This window comes from Schistocerca serialis, chromosome 1 (assembly GCF_023864345.2).
Source record: "Schistocerca serialis cubense isolate TAMUIC-IGC-003099 chromosome 1, iqSchSeri2.2, whole genome shotgun sequence".
Taxonomy (NCBI): domain Eukaryota; kingdom Metazoa; phylum Arthropoda; class Insecta; order Orthoptera; family Acrididae; genus Schistocerca; species Schistocerca serialis.
In genome coordinates this window covers 1,186,035,894-1,186,058,111 of record NC_064638.1, presented here as the reverse complement: position 1 = coordinate 1,186,058,111, position 22,218 = coordinate 1,186,035,894, and the positions used below count along the sequence as shown (strand labels likewise).

The 22,218-nt window shown below is 43.7% G+C and overlaps 1 protein-coding gene and 1 pseudogene across 1 annotated transcript in view; one reads left to right on the top strand and one right to left on the bottom strand.

Annotated features, from left to right (window-relative positions):
- LOC126418759 (uncharacterized) overlaps nucleotides 1-22,218 on the top strand; it is a 462,747-nt gene that overhangs the window by 66,813 nt on the left and 373,716 nt on the right. The gene's annotated exons all lie outside the window — the stretch shown is intronic.
- Nucleotides 21,134-21,251, bottom strand: LOC126427244 (5S ribosomal RNA; annotated as a pseudogene).

Below are 22,218 nucleotides of genomic sequence, written 5' to 3'. Positions count from 1 at the left end.
CAACGTTGCTAAACTGCAACATATACTTTTTCAATAAAAATTGTGTTCCGCAAAGAAACAATTTTTATTGTTTCTAAATAAATCTTCTGCTACCAGTCGAGATTTTCTTTATTTACGTTTCACACGACGCGTTTCGGGAAATGATTCCCATTTCCAAGTGCGTTTTTTGTGTGTATCATGCCATTTCTATGTGATATTGTCGATGTGTGAGAGTCTGCTTCATTTCGTTGACTTTACTGCTATATTTAAGAAACGTGTGATTTTTAGCTGGTTATCGATCGATCTTTTTGTGAAGTTAGTGGCGAAATTTAGAAGAATTTGTACTTACAGTTTTCTTACGCTCCATTTGTGCAGAGTCTCTCACACACTAAACATCACACACAACTTGCTGTACGCTTTAATCATCTAAAATATCATACATAGACAAAACAGTTACAAATAAGTTCCTACAAGCAGTCAACAGAGGTGACATTATAGGTCTTACACAGAGTATGATATGCTTTTGTACAGAGGTTATTTATCTTAACCATTTGGACCATATTTTACTTATATCTATTTTGCGTTTGTGCTTACTTCTATTTGTTACTATTTTTATTTAAGTATAATATCAAAACACCTGAAGAAATTAACTGATTCACTTTCAAGTTTTTCGTTTAATATTTTATCTTTATACACTCCTGGAAATTGAAATAAGAACACCGTGAATTCATTGTCCCAGGAAGGGGAAACTTTATTGACACATTCCTGGGGTCAGATACATCACATGATCACACTGACAGAACCACAGGCACATAGACACAGGCAACAGAGCATGCACAATGTCGGCACTAGTACAGTGTATATCCACTTTTCGCAGCAATGCAGGCTGCTATTCTCCCATGGAGACGATCGTAGAGATGCTGGATGTAGTCCTGTGGAACGGCTTGCCATGCCATTTTCACCTGGCGCCTCAGTTGGACCAGCGTTCGTGCTGGACGTGCAGACCGCGTGAGACGACGCTTCATCCAGTCCCAAACATGCTCAATGGGGGACAGATCCAGAGATCTTGCTGGCCAGGGTAGTTGACTTACACCTTCCAGAGCACGTTGGGTGGCACGGGATACATGGGGACGTGGATTGTCCTGTTGGAACAGCAAGTTCCCTTGCCGGTCTAGGAATGGTAGAACGATGGGTTCGATGACGGTTTGGATGTACTGTGCACTATTCAGTGTCCCCTCGACGATCACCAGTGGTGTACGGCCAGTGTAGGAGATCGCTCCCCACACCATGATGCCGGGTGTTGGCCCTGTGTGCCTCGGTCGTATGCAGTCCTGATTGTGGCGCTCACCTGCACGGCGCCACACACGCATACGACCATCACTGGCACCAAGGCAGAAGCGACTCTCATCGCTGAAGACGACACGTCTCCATTCGTCCCTCCATTCACGCCTGTCGCGACACCACTGGAGGCGCGCTGCACGATGTTGGGGCGTGAGCGGAAGACGGCCTAACGGTGTGCGGGACCGTAGCCCAGCTTCATGGAGACGGTTGCGAATGGTCCTCGCCGATACCCCAGGAGCAACAGTGTCCCTAATTTGCTGGGAAGTGGCGGTGCGGTCCCCTACGGCACTGCGTAGGATCCTACGGTCTTGGCGTGCATCCGTGCGTCGCTGCGGTCCGGTCCCAGGTCGACGGGCACATGCACCTTCCGCCGACCACTGGCGACAACATCGATGCACTGTGGAGACCTCACGCCCCACGTGTTGAGCAATTCGGCGGTACGTCCACCCGGCCTCCCGCATGCCCACTATACACCCTCGCTCAAAGTCCGTCAACTGCACATACGGTTCACGTCCACGCTGTCGCGGCATGCTGCCAGTGTTAAAGACTGCGATGGAGCTCCGTATGCCACGGCAAACTGGCTGACACTGACGGCGGCGGTGCACAAATGCTGCGCAGCTAGCGCCATTCGACGGCCAACACCGCGGTTCCTGGTGTGTCCGCTGTGCCGTGCGTGTGATCATTGTTTGTACAGCCCTCTCGCAGTGTCCGGAGCAAGTATGGTGGGTCTGACACAGCGGTGTCAATGTGTTCTTTTTTCCATTTCCAGGAGTGTATTTTCTGTAATGTGAATGTATCTCCAGTTCTTCTAGCAAGTCAATTTTATGTCCTTTATGTAGTCGGTGGAGTACTTTGACATTTTGCTCTATTTTTCCAAATGTGTGTCCTTTATCATGTATGTTTGTTGCTATGGCTGATGTAGTGTGTCTGTTGTGTGTGTAGGTTTTAATGTGCTCTGTGTACCTGGAGCTGAAATTTCGGCCTGTTTGTCCTAAGTAGAACATGGAGCATTCCTGGCATGTTATCTTGTATATTCCAGAGTCTGGATATGGATCATGATTGCACTTTATATTATGTATTAGTTTTCGTCGTAGTTTATTAGATATAGAAAACCATTGGGTTGTGTGATTTTTGAAAATATTTGCAATCCTCTGTGTTTATGGCCAATGTATGGGATACTAGAGGTCTATTTTGAACAGTAAATAAAGAAAATCGTGACTGTACAAGAGTATTATTTATAAACAAACCTATTGTTTTCACAGTCATAGGCTTTCAAAACCATTTATAATGGATAAAATCAGAATTTTTGCTGTTGTTCTAACTTATCATGCGTACCAAAGGAAACGATTTTTGCTGTTTTGCTTAAACACAAGTTACCAATATATAAAAACTGGAACGTTTTTATTTCAATTGTCGTATTCTTTCACCCGTGTCAAATTTCTCTCTTAGTTTGTATACTATGGTACTCAAAACTCAAGAACGAAAGTAAGTTCCGCATGGTGTCTCCCTGTAAAGCAACGTAACTCGATAAAACTTGGACCAAACACACGAAGAACTGCTAAAAGTGCAGCACAGAAACTGACAGAAAGAAATACACAATGAGACGAACAGAGATGACACTTTAATCGAAGATAATAATGACAGTGAAAGGTGGGATGGGGTTCTTGATGGGATGTGATGAAGTAATAAGTGCTATCGACAGGGGATGTCAAATTGATTCCATATTTTTAGATTTTCAGAAGGCTTTCGACACCGTTCCTCTTCTAACCAAACTGCGTGCCTACGGAACATCGCCTCAGTTGTGCGACTGGATTCGTGATTTCCTATCAGAAAGGTCACAGTTCGTAGTAATATAAGTCATCGAGTAGAACAGAAGTCATATCCGGCTTTCCTCAAGGGAGTGTTATAGGCCCTCTGTTGTTCCTGATCTATATTAACGACGTAGGAGACAATCTGAGTAGCCGTCTTAGATTGTTTACAAATGATGCTATCATTTACCGTCTTGTAGTCATCAGATGATCAAAACGACTTGCAAAATGATTTAGATGAGATAACTGTATGGGGCGAAAAGTGGCAATTGACCCTGAATAAGGAAAAGTGTGAAGTTATTGACATGAGTACTAAAAGAAATCAGCTAAATTTCGATTACGCGATAAGTCACACAAATCTGAAGGCTGTAAATTCAACTTAATTGCCACTTTTCGCATTACAATTACAAATAACCTAAATTGGAACGATCACATAGATAATACTGTGGGAAAAGCAAACCAAAGACTGCGATTCATTGGCAGAACACTTAGAAGGTGAAACAGGTCTACTAAAGAGACTGCTTACACCACGTTTGTCCACCCTATTCTGCAGTATTGCTGTGTGGTGTGGGATCCGCATCAGGTGGAACTGACGGACGACATCGAAAAAGTTCAAAGAAAGGCAGCTTGTTTTGTATTATCGCGAAATAGGGGAGATAGTGTCACAGACATGATAGGTGAATTGGAGTGGCAATCATTAAAACAAAGGCGGTTTTCGTTGCGACGGGATCTTCTCATGAAATTTCAATCACCAGTTTTCTCCTCCGACTGCGAAAACATTCTGTTGGCACCCAAATACATAGGGAGAAATGACCATCACGATAAAATAAGAGAAATCAGGGCTCGCACAGAAAAATTTTAGTGCTCGTTTCTCCTGCGTGCTGTTCGAGAGTGGAACGGTAAAGAGACAGCTTGAAGGTGGTTTATTGAACCCTCTGCCTGGCACTTTATTGTGAATAGCAGAGTAATGACGTAGATGTAGATGTAGCTGTAGATCCATGTTACTTGGCAGTGGCACATCGTGCGAAAGTTTTGAAGACGAATGTATGCTTAGGCCGGTATTACACAATCAAATTTCCTTGTCCAATATCTTTGTCAAAGATATTTGATGGTGTAATAGGGAACCTTGTCAAATGTCGTCCAATATTTGACCAAATCTAGTGCCTCACTGTAGATTTGATCAAAGAAGTCGCTTGTCTTCTGTTCACTGCAATGTTACCACATGGAGCGCTAGCATTCTGTCGTCTGTAGTGTTTTAATAAACATTGCCAGTAAATACAATTGGTGTGTGCCGACAACTACAAAATTAATAGAGATGTATGAAGCTGATGAGGCGCATTACAACGTGAGGCACGCTGAATACAAAAATAGATTAAGATGATTGGAGACCTGACCTGACCTAACCTAACCTAACCCTCTCCTGTAGCAAGGAATCGGAGTGTTACAGTGAGCCTGTCGTCTGCTGTTGTAGCAGTTCTTAAGTGAATACTGTGCTTTGTGATATTATGAGGATACACTTCATTGAGCACATACAGAAATGTATGCTCATCCGTTCTTAAGTAATTGACGTACGACTTGACGTCCTCCACTATAAGCTCACGTAACAAGTTTTGTTGAATGCTTTTATCGTGTCGTCGTAAAACCCACGGCTTCACCCAGGTATGTTTACTTTTTTTTCCCCGCGTCTCTTCCGCATGTGCACGCAGTGCAATTGTGGTACATGCAACTGCTGCGGTTAATAACTAGTTGTTGTTGTCAGCCATTTTGAACTTTGACGAAAAATATGATGACAGTGTAATACCCCTTCTAGCGCCACGTCAAAGACCTTTGTCAAATATATTTGACGGAATAGTTGATCACATCTTTGCTCAAATCTTTGACAAAGAAATTTGATAGTGTAATACCGGCCTTATGTCAAGTGCAGTGTCAGTGTGGATGGGCGGGTGGGGTGCTGTGCAGACAGCTGTGACGTGGAGACTCCCAGACGGCTGCAGGGCGTCCCCCGGCGGCCCATTCAGTGCTCAGTGGGGCGACGTAACAGTACCCGGTCGCAAAGTGGGACACAGTGCGTACGGCAGACCAGCCGGGAAATCCGTGAGGCCGCAACGCGGCTCAGCTCGCGGCGAAACACTGTGCGTGTTGCGCGCTTTTCAGCTGTTTCCCACGACGGGGGGCGTTTCCGTTCCGGATTGGGGCCGATTCACACTACACGTCAACGGACCTTCGAGTCACGTCATCTTACGTCACGTCACGTCACGTCACGTCCATTCGTTTAGCCCAATACCGAACTGTGAGGGTGATTTCATGAGATACCATCCGTGGTACTAAAAGTCGAAGACTTGACAAACTAACAACGGTAAAGTTTATTAACGGCCAAAGCAAACTTAATAACGTATGTTCTTGATCAGTTTTGCATGAAAAATTACTGGGAAATGAAACAATATTTGAAAACACCAACATTTATCTGCTAGCGAAAATATATACATACAAACTTAATAAATAATATTTTTATGGAAATAAAGAGAGCCTCTTTACTAGAGCCATGTTTTTTTCTTCCTTGCGTATCTAATAACGTCACGGATAACTGCAATGTTCTCCTTCGTTAGAGCTGAATTTTTCACTTAAAATGTTAGTTGCCGAAAATTGCTTCATCAGCTTACGTTCCTATTTATAGGCAGTGTAGGAGTTAGCTTAATTCTTTTATGTTTACACCCGTACTCTGCAAAGCACTGTGAAGTGAATGACAGAGGGTGCCTCCCATTCCTTTCACGTATGGAGCGGGTGAAGAATGATCGTTTAAATACCTCTGTGCGTGCTGTAATCAATATAATCTTGACTTCACGAACACTGCGTCAGGGACACATGGGGGAAGGGGGGTGGGGTGGAGGGGGTCTGCAGTATATTCCTAGAGTCGTCATTTAAAGCCAGTCTTGACACTTTACAAGTACACTTTCTCGGGATAGTTTAAGTAGTCAGTATGGCCAGAAATTAATAATAGTTTACGTTCATCTCCAAGAGCCTGCCAGTGCAGTTTCTTCAGCGCCTCTGTGACACTCTCCCACGGGTCAAACAAACCTGTGACCATTGGTGTTACCCTTCTCTGTATACGTTGAATATCCCCTGTTAATTATTGTAAAGCCTAAATAATTTTTCGCTTTCAGATATCTGACCTCGCTTGTGGAAGAAGAGCCAACTGAAAAAAAAACCTCCAAGTCCTCATGGAGAATTTGTAATTTGCCACGAAATCAAAGGAAGGAATAAAATGGAGATTAAGAAGACTCAAAAGCACGCAGTGGCCTAGCAAGAAAACTGAAAAGTAAATGGCAGCCTGAAATCCGCGACATGTTCGCGTGTAAAATGACGGTTACCTATCGTGACAGTAAAAAATCTATGCGGGACACTGGTTTCAACCCGATAATTCTCCATATCGAGAGTAGTTGGCCAGACCTTTTACGTCATCCGATCTAGTCTCCGAGCGCCCGAATCCTCCGTTTTTGTCTTATCCGTTACGAAACACTTGACGAAATCCCGCGGCTGTTAAAACAATAGGTTTGTTTGTTATACAGTAACAGTTGCCAAGTAACGATTTTCCCTTATTAATTTTTTGCATGCTGGTATTGGAGTAATAACTCTCATTAATAAACGCGTTATGCGTGAACTGTGACACCTTAAAGCGTGATTATTGCCACGTGTGCGCTGGTGACTGTGCTGTAATATAAAAACGCGAAATTTTGTTAGTACTGAAATCATAACAAAGATATCTACACCGCGAGGAAAAAAGAACGCAATACCGTCAAGGACTGTGTGCAATGGAAACAGTATAATATGTGCATAATGAGGGGTTGTAGTGTTAGTGATTCATTTGTCGCCGACATCGGCGAACCGGGTGTCACTCAGATCTGTCTGTTCGTCATGTGTTTTGACACTGCGGGCGCTAACCGTGATGCGTTTTGGATGTGAACAGTGATTGCAATATTTATTCTAGGATAGAACAATGTCCCACTGGCGATTACGTACGCCTGTTGAACAACTTAGCCATTTGAATGGCATCGCATTGTGGGTCTGCGGAAATCTGGACGTACGTATCGACGAATTGTTGCTCATGTTGGGCACAGTGTGTACCGCTGCTTTCAGTAGTGGTCTGTGGAACATTTCCACACCTGTAGGGCAAGTTCTGGGCATCCGAGTGGCATAGACTCCCGTCAATGTCGACGTCCTCTAAGAGCAACGAACATCACCCAGGGACGATATACGTGCATATGTTGCTGTGTCACAAGGGACTGTTGGGAAACCAGGTGTCGTGAAAGAGTCAACTGGAGTCTGGAATGCCACTGTGACGTCTTCAGTGATCAGAGTAGGTTCTGTCTGTATGCGAGTGACGGACGAACACGTGTACGGCATAGACCTGGTGAGCGGCCTATTCTGGAGTACATTCGTCGGGAGGACGACGGTTCAATCCCTCGTCCGGCCATCCTGATTTAGGTTTTCCCTGATTTCCCTAAATCGTTCCAGGCAATTGCCGGGATGGTTCCTTTGAAAGGGCACGGTCGACTTCCTTCCCCTTCCTTCCCTAATCCTATGAGACCGATGACCTCGCTGTCTGGTCTCCTCCCCCAAACAACCCAACCCCAACATTCGTCGACAACGCGCTGGTCCCACGCCAGGCTTCATGGTGTGCGTGGCCATCAGTTACAACTCGCGGTGTTTCTGCAACGTGAAGTAAGGTCGGTATTACACTATCATATTTCTCCGTGAAAGTTGATATGTCAAATATTTATGTCAAGGAAATTTGATAGTGTAATAGGGAACATTGTCAACCCTCGCCTTTCGTCACAGAACTGTGATCAAATCTAGGGCATGGCCGTATATTTGGTCATAAAATTCGTTCGTGTTCTGTTCACTGAAATGTGACTCCTTGGAGGGCTGGCATCGCTACAGGTACTTGACGTCTGTAGTGTGTTTATAAACATGACTGCAAAGTTTAGCTGGTGTTTTCCTTCGACTCTTTAAAAAACCATGCTTTGACTCGGGTAGGGGTTGAGCAAGGGGACAACGCACGCTATTAATCGTGTGCTGATAGAAGGTGGGATATGCTGCAGGCGACTTCAAGTCCACAATCACAGCTGCAGTTATCCACCTCTAGATCTGGAAACATCCAGGCAGTTTTTCAGCAAGCCGGAATAGAGGAGAAAGAAACACTTCAAAATAAAAAAAATTCTTAACTCTGCATTCTACATTGACTATTTTTAATTCTGGATCCACAACTTAAAACGTTCTTCATCAGTTTCGTGTTTTTTATTAAATTTGTAGTTGTTGGAACACTGATTCTATTAATTAAGTTGTTGTTGCTGTGGTCTTCAGTCGAGAGACTGGTTTGATGCAGCTCTCCATGCTATTCTGTCCTGTGCAAGGTTCTTCATCTCCCAGTACCTACTGAACCTACATCCTTCTGAATCTGTTTAGTGTATTCATCTCTTGGTCTCCGTCTACGATTTTTACCCTCCGCGCTGCCCTCCAGTACTAAATTGGTGATCCTTTGATGCCTCAGAACATGTCCTACCAACCGATCCCTTCTTCTAGTCAGGTTGTGCCACAAACTTATCTTCTCCCCAATTCTATTCAGTACCCCCTCATTAGTTATGTGACCTACCCATCTAATCTTCAGCATTCTTCTGTAGCACCACATTTCGAAAGCTTCTATTCTCTTTTTGTCTAAACTATTTATCGTCCACGTTTCACTTCCACCTATAAACACGCCACACGAGCAAGCTAAACCAAAAACATCGCCTAGCACAGCACCAGAGAGCACCATCGATCACATCAAAACGACACCTAAAAACACGCCACTCTCACAAACTAAATTCCGCGCCGTCGTGACGTCACACACCACAACAGCCTTACGTCACGAGTCAAAGACGACTGGTGGGATCGGACGCTTCGGTCGACCCCCGCATCCAGTGACACCTATAGGCTGAGGGTGACATGGCGGTCGGTCATTACCTCTGGGCCTTCCGAATCCTGTTCGGTGTTTAGTTTAGCTCGCACCTTTGTGATCGTTGGTATGCGAGTAAATATGAATGCGTTGCAGCCAGAAGGGCACTGTACTGATACAACTGTTTGAGTACCCTCTGCTGTGATATGTGTGTTTCATTTGGTCTGAATTTGTTACCATATACTCCTCCAATGATGAACTACAATGTATACGAGAGGCAGCGAGTCATAAAAGTAGCGCAGACCTACTCAAGACTCGAAAATCATAGATCTCGTGCACTGTGAATCCTGATGCGTTTTCTCTACGGCGTGGTTCGGTTATCGCACCGTTCTGAATGACGTACGGGGCGCTGAGTAGAGACAGTGAAACGTTCTTCATGTCAGCTGCAGTCGTTCGCGAACAACGGCGCAGGGGTGGGCAAGCGATGCGATCCCCGCTCTCCTGTGGTCGATAACAGTTCTGTGTAAATGCGGACTGCCGCTGGGGGCGCATTCACGTTTACTATGAGAGCGGGGGGACATTTACCCAGCAGAACAACCGCAGCCGCCTAAACTGCAAAGGCCCCAGTCCACAGTCCCCGGGGTAACCTCCGAGCAGGGGAAAGCGTCATGCGCTGCCAGTCCCCCTCTGCTGCAGTTGGCATTTACGTTGCGTGTCTCATGTATCAAGAGCGTGTAGTTACACCACGTCCATCAGCCAGGGGTGACTACATTGTGCATCTCGAGCATGTTACCGATTTTACTGCAATATAAACAATAAGAAGCCTGCCAGAAGTCGGTCTCGTCAAGAATTACACTACTGGCCAATCAAGCTGCAACACCATGAAAATGGGGTGCTACAGACGCGAAATTTAACCGACAGGAAGAAGACGCTGTGATATGCAAATGATTAGCTTTTCAGAGCATTCACATAAGGTTCGCGCCGGTGGCGACACCTACAACTTGCTGACATGAGGAAAGTTTCCAACCGATTTCTCATACACAAACAGCAGTTGACCGACGTTGCCTGCTGAAACGTTGTTAAGATGCCTCGTGTAAGGAGGAGAAATGCGTAGCGTCGCGTTTCCGAGTTTGATAAAGGTTGGATTGTGGCCTATCGCGATTGCGGTTTATCGTATAGCGACATTGCTGCTCGCCTTGGTGGAGATACAATGACTGTTAGCAGAATATGAAATCAGTGGGTTCAGGAGGGTAATACGGAACGCCGTGCTGGATCCCAACAGCCCTGTATCACTAGAAGTCGAGATGACAGGCATCTTATCCGCATGGCTGTAACGGATCGTGCAGCCACGTCTCGATCCCTGAGTCAACAGATGGGGACGTTTGCAAGACAACAACCATCTGCACGAACAGTTCGACGACGTTTGCAGCAGCATGGACTATCAGCTCGCAGACCATGGCTGCATGGCTGCGGTTACTGTAGACGCTCCATCACAGACAGGAGCGCCTGCGATGGTGTACTCAACGACGAACCTGGGTGCACGAATGGCAAAACGTCATTTTTTTCGGATGAATCCAGGTTCTGTTTCAGCATCATGATGGTCGCATCCGTGTTTTGCGACATCGCGGTGAACGCACACTGGAAGCGTGTATTCGCCATCGCCATACTGGCGTATCACCCGGCGTGACGGTATGGAGTGCCATTGGTTACACGTCTCGCGTCACCCCTTGTTCACGTTGACGGCACTTTGAACAGTGGACGTTACATTTCAGACGTGTTACGACCCGTGGCTCTACTCTTCATTCGATCCCTGCGAAACCCTACATTTTAGCAGGATAATGGATGACCGCATGTTGCAGGTCCTGTACGGGCCTTTCTGGATACGGAAAATGTTCGACTGCTGCCCTGGCCAGCACATTCTCCAGATCTCTCATCAATTAAAAACGTATGGGAATGGTGGCCGAGCAACTGGCTCGTCACAATACGCCAGTCACTACTCTTGATGAACTGTGGTATCGTGTTGAAGCTGCATGGGCAGCTGTACCTGTACACGCCATTCAAGCTCTGACTCAATGCCCAGGCGTATCAAGGCCGTTTTTACGGCCACAGGTAGTTGTTCTGGGTTCTGATTTCTTAGGATCTGTGCACCCAAATTACGTGAAAATGTAATCCCATGTCAGTTCTAGTATAATATATTTGTCGAATGAATACCCGTTTATCATCTGCATTTCTTCTTGGTGTAGCAATTTTAATGGCCACTAGTGTAGTTTGGGTTCCGGAGAAATGTAGGACCGCGCTAGGCAATACTGACCCGGCGACTTATCTCAGATGACTAAGAAAAATCTTTTGAAAGCGTTGAATGGAAGACACTCTATGAAATTCGAAAGGAAGCAGGTATGAAATACGGGAAGCGAAAGGTTTTCTATAACTTGCACAAATGCGACATTACAGTAACAAGTGTCGAAGTACGTGAGAGGAAAGCAGTAGTTGAGAAGGTAGTGTGACAGGTTTGTAGTCTGTGACCCCTGCCATTCAATCTATACGTAGGAGCTCAGATGGGAACCCAGTTCTAAGCAAAGAAGGGAAAGCAGAAAGATGGAAGGAGTATATAGAGCGTCTATACAAGGGCGATGTTCTTGAGGACAATATTATGGAAATGGAAGAGGATGTAGATGAAGATGAAATGGGAGATATGATACTGCGTGAAGAGTCTGACAGAGTACTGAAAGACTTAAGTCGAAACAAGACCCCGGGAGTGGACAACATTCCATTAGAACTACTGATAGCCGTGGGAGAGCCAGCCCTGACAAAACTGTACCATCTGGTCAGCAAGATGTATGAGACAGGCGAAATACCCTCAGACTTCAAGAAGAATATAATAATTCCAATCCCAAAGAAAGCAAGTGTTGACAGATGTGAAAATTACCGAACTATCAGTTTAGTAAGTCACAGCTGCAGAATACTAACATGAATTCTTTACAGACAAATGGAAAAACTGCTAGAAGTCGACCTCGGGGAAGATCAGTTTGGATTCAGGAGAAATGATGGAACACGCGAAGCTATACTGACCCAAAGACTTATCTTAGAAAATAGATTAAAGAAAGGCAAACCTACGTTTGGAGCATTTGTAGCCTTAGAGAAAGCTTTTGACAATGTTGACTGGAATACTCTCTTTCAAATTCTGAAGGTGGCAGGGGTAAAATACAGGGAGCGAAAGGCTATTTACAATTTTGTCGAGGGGCATGAAAGTGAAGCAGTGGTTGGAAAGGGAGTGAGACAAGGTTGTAGCTTATCCGCGATATTATTCAATCTGCATATTGAGCGAGCAGTAAAGGAAACAAAAGAAAAATTCGGAGTAGGAATTAAAATCCATGGAGAAGCAATTAAAACTTTGAGGTTCGCCGATGACATTGTAATTCTGTCAGAGACAGCAAAGGACCTGGAAGGGCAGCTGAACGGAATGGACAGAGTCTTGAAAGGAGGATATGAGATGAACATCAACAAAAGCAAAACGAGGATAATGGAATGTAGTCGAATTAAATCGGGTGATGCAGTGGGCATTAGATTATGAAATGAGACGCTTAAAGTAATTGGAAGCAAAATTTGGGGAGCAAAATAACTGATGATGGTCGAAGTAGAGAGGATATAAAATGTAGACTGGCAATGGCAAGTAAAGCGTTTCTGAAGAAGAGAAATTTGTTAACATCGAGTATAGATGTCAGGAAGTTTTTTCTGAAAGTGTTTGTATGGTGTGTAGCCATGTATGGAAGTGAAACGCGGACAATAAATAGTTTGGATAAAAAGAGAATAGAAGCTTTCGAAATGTGGCACAACTTAACTACAAGAAGGGGTCGGTTGATAGGACGTATTCGGAGGCATCAAGGAATCACCAATTTAGTAATGGAGGGCAGCGCGGAGGGTAAAAGCCGTAGAGGGAGACCAAGAGATGAATACACTAAACAATTTCAGAAGGATGTATGCTGCAGTAGATACTTGCAGATGAAGAAGCTTGCACAGGATAGAGTAGGATGGAGAGTTGCATCAAACCAGTCTCAGGACTGAAGACCACAACAACAACAACGTTGAGCAGCAGTAAAGAAAACTAAGGATAAATTTGGAAGGGAACTGGAAGTTCAAATATCTGATTAGCTTACAAATGAGTTAATGTGTTAAACAATTGACATTAGGCAGGTAAGCGAGATAAAGTTTACGAAAGATTTGAAATTATGCATAATTTTCGTTGGAAGTCGCTAAATACTCTCATTGTGAAGCACTGGATGAATATAAAATGGGTAATATGCGCTCCACTTTCAGGAAACGCTAGCTTTTGATGCACCCCTACGATGTCATATCTCCTGAACCGGGGCCAATGGGAAATATGACCCTGCAACGGACTTGTGACGTCACACTATTAAGCTTGTCCGCGACACTTAGCTAATGCTAGGCTTCGTGCAGGGCCATGGGAAATTAATATTTAATTGAAAGGGTACTCACTAAAGATCTTAACTTTGTCGTGTGCTATCGAGAGCATGCTAGCATTTAAACGCGCAGTTAAGAATTATTAAACTCGTTTCATATAGTTTCTTGTTCTCTGCGAGAGACGGCTGATGGCATTCATAAGACCTGCATTGTCAAGTGCTGTGACGTATGCGCCACGGCTTGTCTTTGTCGTGTACATCGTCCTGAACTGTGTGTCGTACAGTGACATAATTGTGCAAGTACGTTAAGTGATATACGTAGATGCTGGATGCAAAGTGCTTTGTGAATAGAGGTATTAGTAAAGAAGTAAGTAACACTGCAGGATGTTGAAGTTTAACTGCGGGCCATATTAAGCAAAAGCTAAATGTTTATGAAGTCATTAGATCTGAACTATGTTTCGTACAATGAGGTAATCTTGGAGATATTTTCGGTGATATATGTAGATACTACCTGCAAAGTGTGTTTCGAATGCAGTTAGTAGTAAAGAAGTAGTAAATGTAAACTTGTAGCCTGATGTTGAAATTTGATTGCTTGAGCACCAAATTTGTAGTAAGCGATAATTTTTTTCCTTTTATTCTTTTGTTAAGGATGCAGTCAGAAAAGAATTTGAAAAAGGTGTGAAATTATTCGTAAAATTTGTTGGAAGTCGCTAAGTGCTTATACTCTCAAACACTGGATCAATATACACACAGTTGCTGATTTTAAAATTTGTCTTATTGTGTTAAAACTTTAACGTAAGATTGTATCTGTTAATGAGTAGATTATTACAGCATTTTAAGATTTTTAAATTCTGTCAATAATTATACGTAATACTGCAAATGAAATTTTTGTTGACTCTGGGAGCCGTTTGAAAGGCAACCTCCGTCTACACCAGGTGACCCGTTTAATAAGACCAGGGAGCCCCTACGAAACTTCGTTCTTTTATAGTTTTAAACAACGACAGTACTTGGAATAAGTGTAGTTTTTGGGCTAAGGATAGCTGTGTGAATGAAGAGAAAACATCTTTAAAAATTAACCGAACGACATGAAATAATAATCATTAATTTATAATACATCTTTGTACATTTCCATGCACATAATTTTGAACAAAACTCTTTACGTAGAGTTACAGTACCTCTGTGAAAACGATATTTGACATAAGACTGTAATATTCGTGTACTTTTTGTTTTTCGTTTACTTTTAGACATACAAAATTTTTAGTCGATTTAGTTGTCCTTGGAAAGCCTACATACAACTGTCCGCGGGTAAAAACGGAGTTTGGTAAATACAGTTCCGCTCTTTCAAGTGTTTGTACCTGAGTCTTATGATCGCAAATGCAATTTTAATAGGGAGCTGTCTCGCTATCTTCTTGTCAATTGAAAAGGCATGCTTGGATCAGATGGTGTTAAGTTTATGTGTGGTATTACAAAAGTTTTCTCGCGGTATCAGTCAGCTGCATATTACTTGTAAACTTCCGCACTTTTATTGTTGTAAATATTGACAGGATTTGGAAAAAGTATAGTCGTTGGGGTAAGTGTATTCGGTGACAATGTCAAATACTTTTGTCGGTTCGGAAAGTATATTCATTTAGAAAAGTCAACCTGTACGACGTGCAGAGATAATGGACTACTTCAGTGGTCACAGCTATTATCTATGACAATGGTGTATACAAATTATCCTGTTAATAAGTATATTAAACAAAATGGAACTTGTAGTGAAATAATGTGAAAAGGGAGTTTTTTGTTCCTGATTACTGAGTTAGCTTCGTAAAATACAGGTATGAAGTGGGGCATTCATGAAGCCATTTTGCAGACGATACTTGAAAATGTCTTTGATGTTAAAATTTTTCACAAATAGTAAGTTTCAGAACAAAATCTGTATTCAGTGTCAGAATCTCGTTTAAAAGACCTTTCTAACGATACCTCATTTATCCCCGTACGATTAGTATGTTTAGGTATTGGAGAGCGGGCGTGCTAATTACGACGATAAATAATCACTCGCACTCTCGTCACTTACTATGAATTCAAGGGGCATTTGAAAAGTCCGTGCAAAAATAAAAACTACTTACGTGTTTGGGGTAAACCTTTTATGTTTTCCGACATAGTCTCCTTTTAGACTTATACGCTTCGTCCAACGGTGTTCTAATTTGTTGATCCCTTCCGAATAATAGGAATTGTCCAAGTCTGCAAAATAGCTATAAGTTGCTGCAATCACCTCCTCGTTTGAATAAAATCTTTGTTCCGCCAGCCATTTCCTCAAATTGGGGAACAAATAGTAGTCCGAGGGAGCCAAGTCTGGAGAACAGAGGGGTTGTGAAACGAGTTGGAATGCAATTTCCATTAATTTTACGACCACAACTGCTGTGCTGTGTGCTGGTGCAGTGTCGTGATGGAAAATGACTTTTTTGCTGTCCAATCGTCGGCGTTTTTCTTGCAGCTCGGTTTTCAAATGGTCCAATAACGATGAATAATATGCACCTGTAACAGTTTTACCCTTTTCCACTTAGTCGATGAGGATTATCCCTTGAAAATCCCAAAAGACAGTCGCCATAACCATTCCGGCCGAAGGAATGGTCTTCGCCTTTTTTGGTGCAGATTCTTCCTTGGTAATCCATTGTTTACATTGTTCTTCGGTCTCAGGAGTATAGTAATGTATCCATGTTTCATCCACAGTGACGAAACGACGCTTAAAGTCCTGTGGATTCTTTCTGAACAGCTGCAAACCATCCTTCCAACACTTCACACGATTCCATTTTTGGTCAAGCGTGAGCAATCGCGGAACCCATCTTGCGAATAGCTTTCTCATGTACAAATGTTTATGCAGAATATTATGTACCCATTCATTCGAGATGCACACAGTACTAGCAATCTCACGCACCTTAACTCTTCTGTCATCAATCGCCATATCATATATTTTATCAATGATTTCTGGATTCGTAACCCCCACAGGACGTCCAGAACGTTCAGCATCACTTGTGCCCAAATGGCCACTCTGAAAATTTTGAAACCACTTGTAAATTGTTCTAATGGGAGGTACACAGTCACCGTAATGTTTATCAAGCTTCTCTTTAGTCCCCTGAGGCGTTTTGCCATTCATAAAGTAGTGTTTAATCCCCACACGAAATTCTTTTTCGTCCATTTTTTGAAAATCACTCGACTTCCTTGATTCACACGAATGCCAAAGACAAAGAAATAGACCAATATGGCTGAAATTTGGTGTGTGTTCTTTCCAAAGATGCTACTAACTAAACATGACCCTTCGACCATAGATACTAGTAGACTGGCCTTGCTGTGCAGAAGCTATAGGGCTGGTGTGGCTCCAACATAAACCACGTGACTGTTGGCAAAACGTGGCGAGATTTCAAATTAGAGGTCTGCCATCCTATGTTTGTATCGTATTTCACTCACATTTCTCAATTGACTGTCAAACGCTTCCAACAAAAATTACTTTTTCATTTGCGAAAAATTATGCCAGAACTACATTTGACCTGGATTTGTTCACAGTACCATTTATAAAATCTAACAAATACATTGAACGCCCCTCTGGTGGGTAGCGGGACGAAATCACTATAAACTATCAATTAAAGTAAAATGTCGTTAAAATTCTTTTATACAGTAAGAGTGGGCTCGTGTCAAAACTTTAAACATTGGATTCGCCGCGTTTTGAGCTCTAGTCACTTATAAAAGAAAATGGGATATGGGAATTATGCCAACTATAGGTGCCAAAATTGTCGACTTTAGGAGCAGGTCCACTTTAGAGTATCGATTTTAGGTGCACTTCAAAGGTTCAGTTCCTACTATTTTTACAAAAGTTTAAACTATCAGATTAAACAAAATGATATTTTAGATGAAAGGCGAGACTTTGAAGTTTCAGAAAATAATTTTGGAGCCTACATTTATTTAATAGTATTAGAAGGTAGAAAAAAATTCTCTTCATGTGTCGACTATAGGTGCTCTTACCTTATTATAATCTCACTTGTATATACAAAAAGGCGCGTATGTGCAGATGGCTTAAAGTTTTTCCGTTTCAGGGCCTGTATCCAAAGCTGCCTTCGGTTTTCATCCTTAGGGAACCTATGAGTAGGAACGAGAAACAGTTATACTTACTTCTGTAACCGAATTATCACAGATACCTTCCAAAATGTAATATGAGTCTGACTTTACAGGCATCACTTTCAACACTTTAATTTACGTGATACTCTATTTCAGGTGTAAAAAACATATAAAAGTCACTTCAGCAGATTTCAATAACCGCATCTGTACTATCATAGAAACACTTACACGTGAAATGTAATGCCATTTCCCCCGACAAAACGCTGAGTACAGCCATAAGCGCAACACGAAACAACCATGTTTTGCCAATATTCACGTGACTTTAGCCCAGAGATGTTGGAGCCACGAAAATGACGCCAGGGCCAGTCTATTACATTTATGGTCGAAGACATGACCTCGATACGCGCCGGTGGTGCCATCTCTCGGACTTTGCACGGACTTTTCAAACGCCCCTTGTACTTTTATCCTCGTAGCGTTTACAAAATGCGTGTTGCATATACCGCGTACTACAGAGAACTGATCTGGCAAAGGTACAGTTGTGCTTGCAGCTGTAGGGCAGGGTTAGAGCCCTGTGGTTCTGCGTCCCCACATATGTGGTGAGAAAAAGGAATGTAGACTTGAGAAATAATATATATTATGGCATGGTGATAGATACGGAGCAGACGTATCTTCGAAGAACTGTCCACGTGCCAGAACTCGCAGCGCTTGTAAGACGTGACAGCTGGCGTGGACGCTACTTGTCGCGCGTAACAATGAGACGATTGATGTTAGCCGCTTGGAGTTGCTTGTGTCGCGCATGCGCACAGGGCACTTCCCCTTCACTTAGACGCTCGCCGCTCTGGCTGCGAACACCTTGTTGCTGGCTCACAGTAGCGGTGGCGGGCAAGCGAGGGCGCCCCGTGTGGTGAGCCGGTATCGCCAGCGGAGCCGACCCGGACCAGATGGCCGCCGGACGGGGTTTCGCGGGCCGCGTTCCGTTCTTGTTTTTTGGCAGCCGGGCCGCGCCCGTGGCCGACAGCCGGTTCGACCGCTGGACCGGCATCCAGCCCTGCCAGACGGACGCTCGCCGGTCCTCTGACCGCGCCGTGATGTCCAGTCACGTGTCTGAACGCCCCATAGACGTATCTGAGGCAGTATCTTACAAATGAAGCACCCCTCAAAGCATGTACTTTACGATTTTGCTTCTGTGCGATGCACGAGAGGTGGTTTTAACTATCACTCCGGAAACTTTGGACGTTGGTGTTGCCGGCCGCGATGGACGAGCGGTTCTAGGCGCTTCAGTCCGGAACCGCGCGACTGCTGCGGTCGCAGGTTCGAATCCTGCCTCGGGCATGGATGTGTGTGATGTCCTTAGGTTAGTTAGGTTTAAGTAGTTGTAAGTTGTAGGGGACTGATGACCTCAGAAGTTAAGTCCCATAGAGCTGAGAGCCATTTGAACCACTTTTTAACGTTGGTGTTATCATTACTAGTTCTCTACATATAGTTGTGATGTGCTCTATCAATATTGCAGATATTTGTCATTTTGCCTAAAACTGAAAGTATTCATCACCAACTGCGACATAGTCACGTGTACAAACAGTGATCCAATACTTTCAAATGTTTTTTATTCCAATCTTCGATCGCAATATCAATTCTTTAGACGATTACCGGTTTCAGTCTGTAATGACCATCCTCATTACAACTCAATAATGACTGTATGGACGATGTGGCCTATTCTACACCTTAAATTAGATCTATGTGACGATGCTGTGCTAATTATATTTATATGTTTCGAAGATCTGACGATGGTCATTACGGACTGAAACCGGTCATCGTCTAAAGAATTGATATTGTGATCAAAGACTGGAATAAAAACATTTGAAAGTATTCATACCCACACTGATAAATTACAAAATCTTGTAATCAGCTGGTTTTATGTTGGTTTCATTGTTCTCTTCAGAGTCTACACGACGTGGAGCGGGATGGATGAACGCCGAAATAAAAGAGTTAAATTCATTGAACTTGGAATATATTCTTGGTATACAGAATACAGAAAGGGCTTGCCCTCGGGACGGAGTTAAAAGAGTGACCGCCAGTATAGCAGTCTAGTAAAGGAATGTCTCCAGCAAACCATGTGAAGAAACTGCGTCCTGGCCATGCGGGATCCTCCAGCGACCACACACGATATTCGCTTTCCAAGTTCCTTACTGGTTATCGCGTTGGGCTGGGTGCACGTATTTACTCAGCAGTTGGTTGAAGGCGTTGCTTGTGAGCGACAAAAAAATGGCTCTGAGCACTATGGGACTTAACTTCTGAGGTCATCAGTCCCCTAGAACGTAGAACTACTTAAACCTAACTAACCTAGGACATCACACACACCCATACCCGAGGCAGGATTCGAACCTGCGGTCGTAGCGGTACTCGGAAGACTCAGTTGAAAACGAAATCTGAAATAAAATTTTGCCTGTCCGTCCTGTCCAGGAGCATGTGTGTTGAGAAAAGCTTTGTCGTTCAGAAGGAATTACCTACAAAGTTCAGTTTGGGTTTTAAAGATAGCTTCCGCTCGTAAACAGTAGGCCTTCCCAAAAGTTTTTGTTTTCTATATTTTTTGCGTACTAAACAAGCAATGATAAAACAATTATCACAGGAACACAACTCCCTACAAGTGCACAAACATGTCTCTCTTAAAACCGGCTCCATAACACTCTCTAATACATCGCTTCCCCAGAAAGGGCGAGATAGTAGCAAACATTATTTTTAATAACTTTCTAGAGTTGACATGTTTATGTTTTTATTAACTAACTACGAAACTGTTCAATTCATATCAAATAAAAGCAGTAGTTCACGAAGTATATCACTTACATGCAAATCGATTGACACAAAAGATTTTTTTATATAAATGAAGTGATCGATACCCACTGGTAATTAATACACGGATGCGTGAGTGCGCTGCGCTTCTGAGTGTGGAGCTTAAGCACTAATACAGACAGAACGTTCCCAAGAGAAGTACTCAAAGAAATGTGACTGACGCCCGAACAGCAGGGACGTACATGCATCGACAATAGAAAATAGTGCATTGAGAATGGCTAGCCACTAGCCGAAATATGGATTTGCGTAATAAAATCTAAAAAGGACGACTGACTGCTGCACTCTAAGGAAGCAGGGGAGAGTGTGTTGTTACGGGTGGCCGGTGTCGTCTTTCTGCAACACAAATGCACACGTGGATTAACATGGTTCTTCATTTATTTGTATTGGATATTTAACTTGAATAGAGGCTATGTTCTTGGTAAATATCATCAGTAATAGTACTCTTGCAGACAATACCGGTAATCTTGTTATTACAAACTTTGGTCTCACTGCTGAAACTAAACTAAACTCCTCCCGAACAGGCCATGAAGGCCCAACGGTACCGACCGGCCGCCGTGTCATCCTCAGACCATAGGCGTCACTGGATGCGCATACGGAGGGGCATGGTGTCAGCACTCCGCTCACCGAGGTCGTATGTCAGTTTCCGAGACTGGAGCCGCTACTTCTCAATCCAGTAGCTCCTCAGTTTGCCTCACAAATGCTGAGTGCACCCCACGTGCCAACAGTACTTGGTAGACCGGATGGTCACACATCCAAGTACTAGCCCAGCCCAACAGCACTTAACTTCGGTGATCCGACGGGAACCGGTGTTACCACTGCGGCAAGGCTGTTGGCGGTCTCACAAGGCTGTAATCACTAATCTGGTCGCTATGTACTGTCGTAGCCCGTTACGTGAACTGAACCCGCTCTGCACTATACTGACAGACGCTAAACTGGAAGAATGAGTCACTGAGACCCTCTGGCCAACGGCGGCGGTCTAAACACTTGCCGTCAAGAGGGCGTTGGCGGCACTGCTTGTCGGTGTGTCTCTGGCCTCTCTCGTGACAGGTGCTCTTGATCCAGCTCCTACTATCGATCTTTGTGCTACATCTTTGCCGACCTGTGTGCTGGCGACGGCTTACGCCAGCACTAACTTAAGCAACGGCTTCAGCACTATCCAAACTTTCTCTCCAACGTTGTTACTAGCGACGAAAGCTGGCTCCCCAAAACTAAGCAGCAAACGTCACTGTAGAGTTCGTCACCTCAGATAAGTCTGCTTCTCTTATTTATATTGACGGGATTGTTCCTGAGGAGTTTGACACTCTTGGTCAAATGATCAACAAACAGTTCTATTGCGATGTTTGGGAGAGGAGGGAAGACGAAACGTTCAGAGACTCAGCTACGATCGACTGGTTGTTCCACCACGACATTGCATGACCGCATGCAGCCTACATTATTCGGGGATTTTTAACTAAAAACAAAATGACGGTTGTTCCCTACCAGCGCCACTCACCACACTTAGCTTCGTGCGACTAGATGAACATCAACTTGAAGAAGTAAAGATCTGATACAGAGGAAGCAATCCAAGCAGAATAACAGAGACGAGTGTACACCGCAACAAAGAATGATTTCTAGGGTGCATTTCAAGATTGGCAGTCTCGTTGGGATGGGTGTATTCGCTCTCAAGTGGCCAAATTTAAAGGTGATGATGCAGAATAAGATTTAGATAAGACACAATAATATTAATTAATGTGTTTTGAGAACTTTTGGATTCCACCTCTTATTTGGAGGTAAATGGTTCAAATGGCTCTAAACACTATGG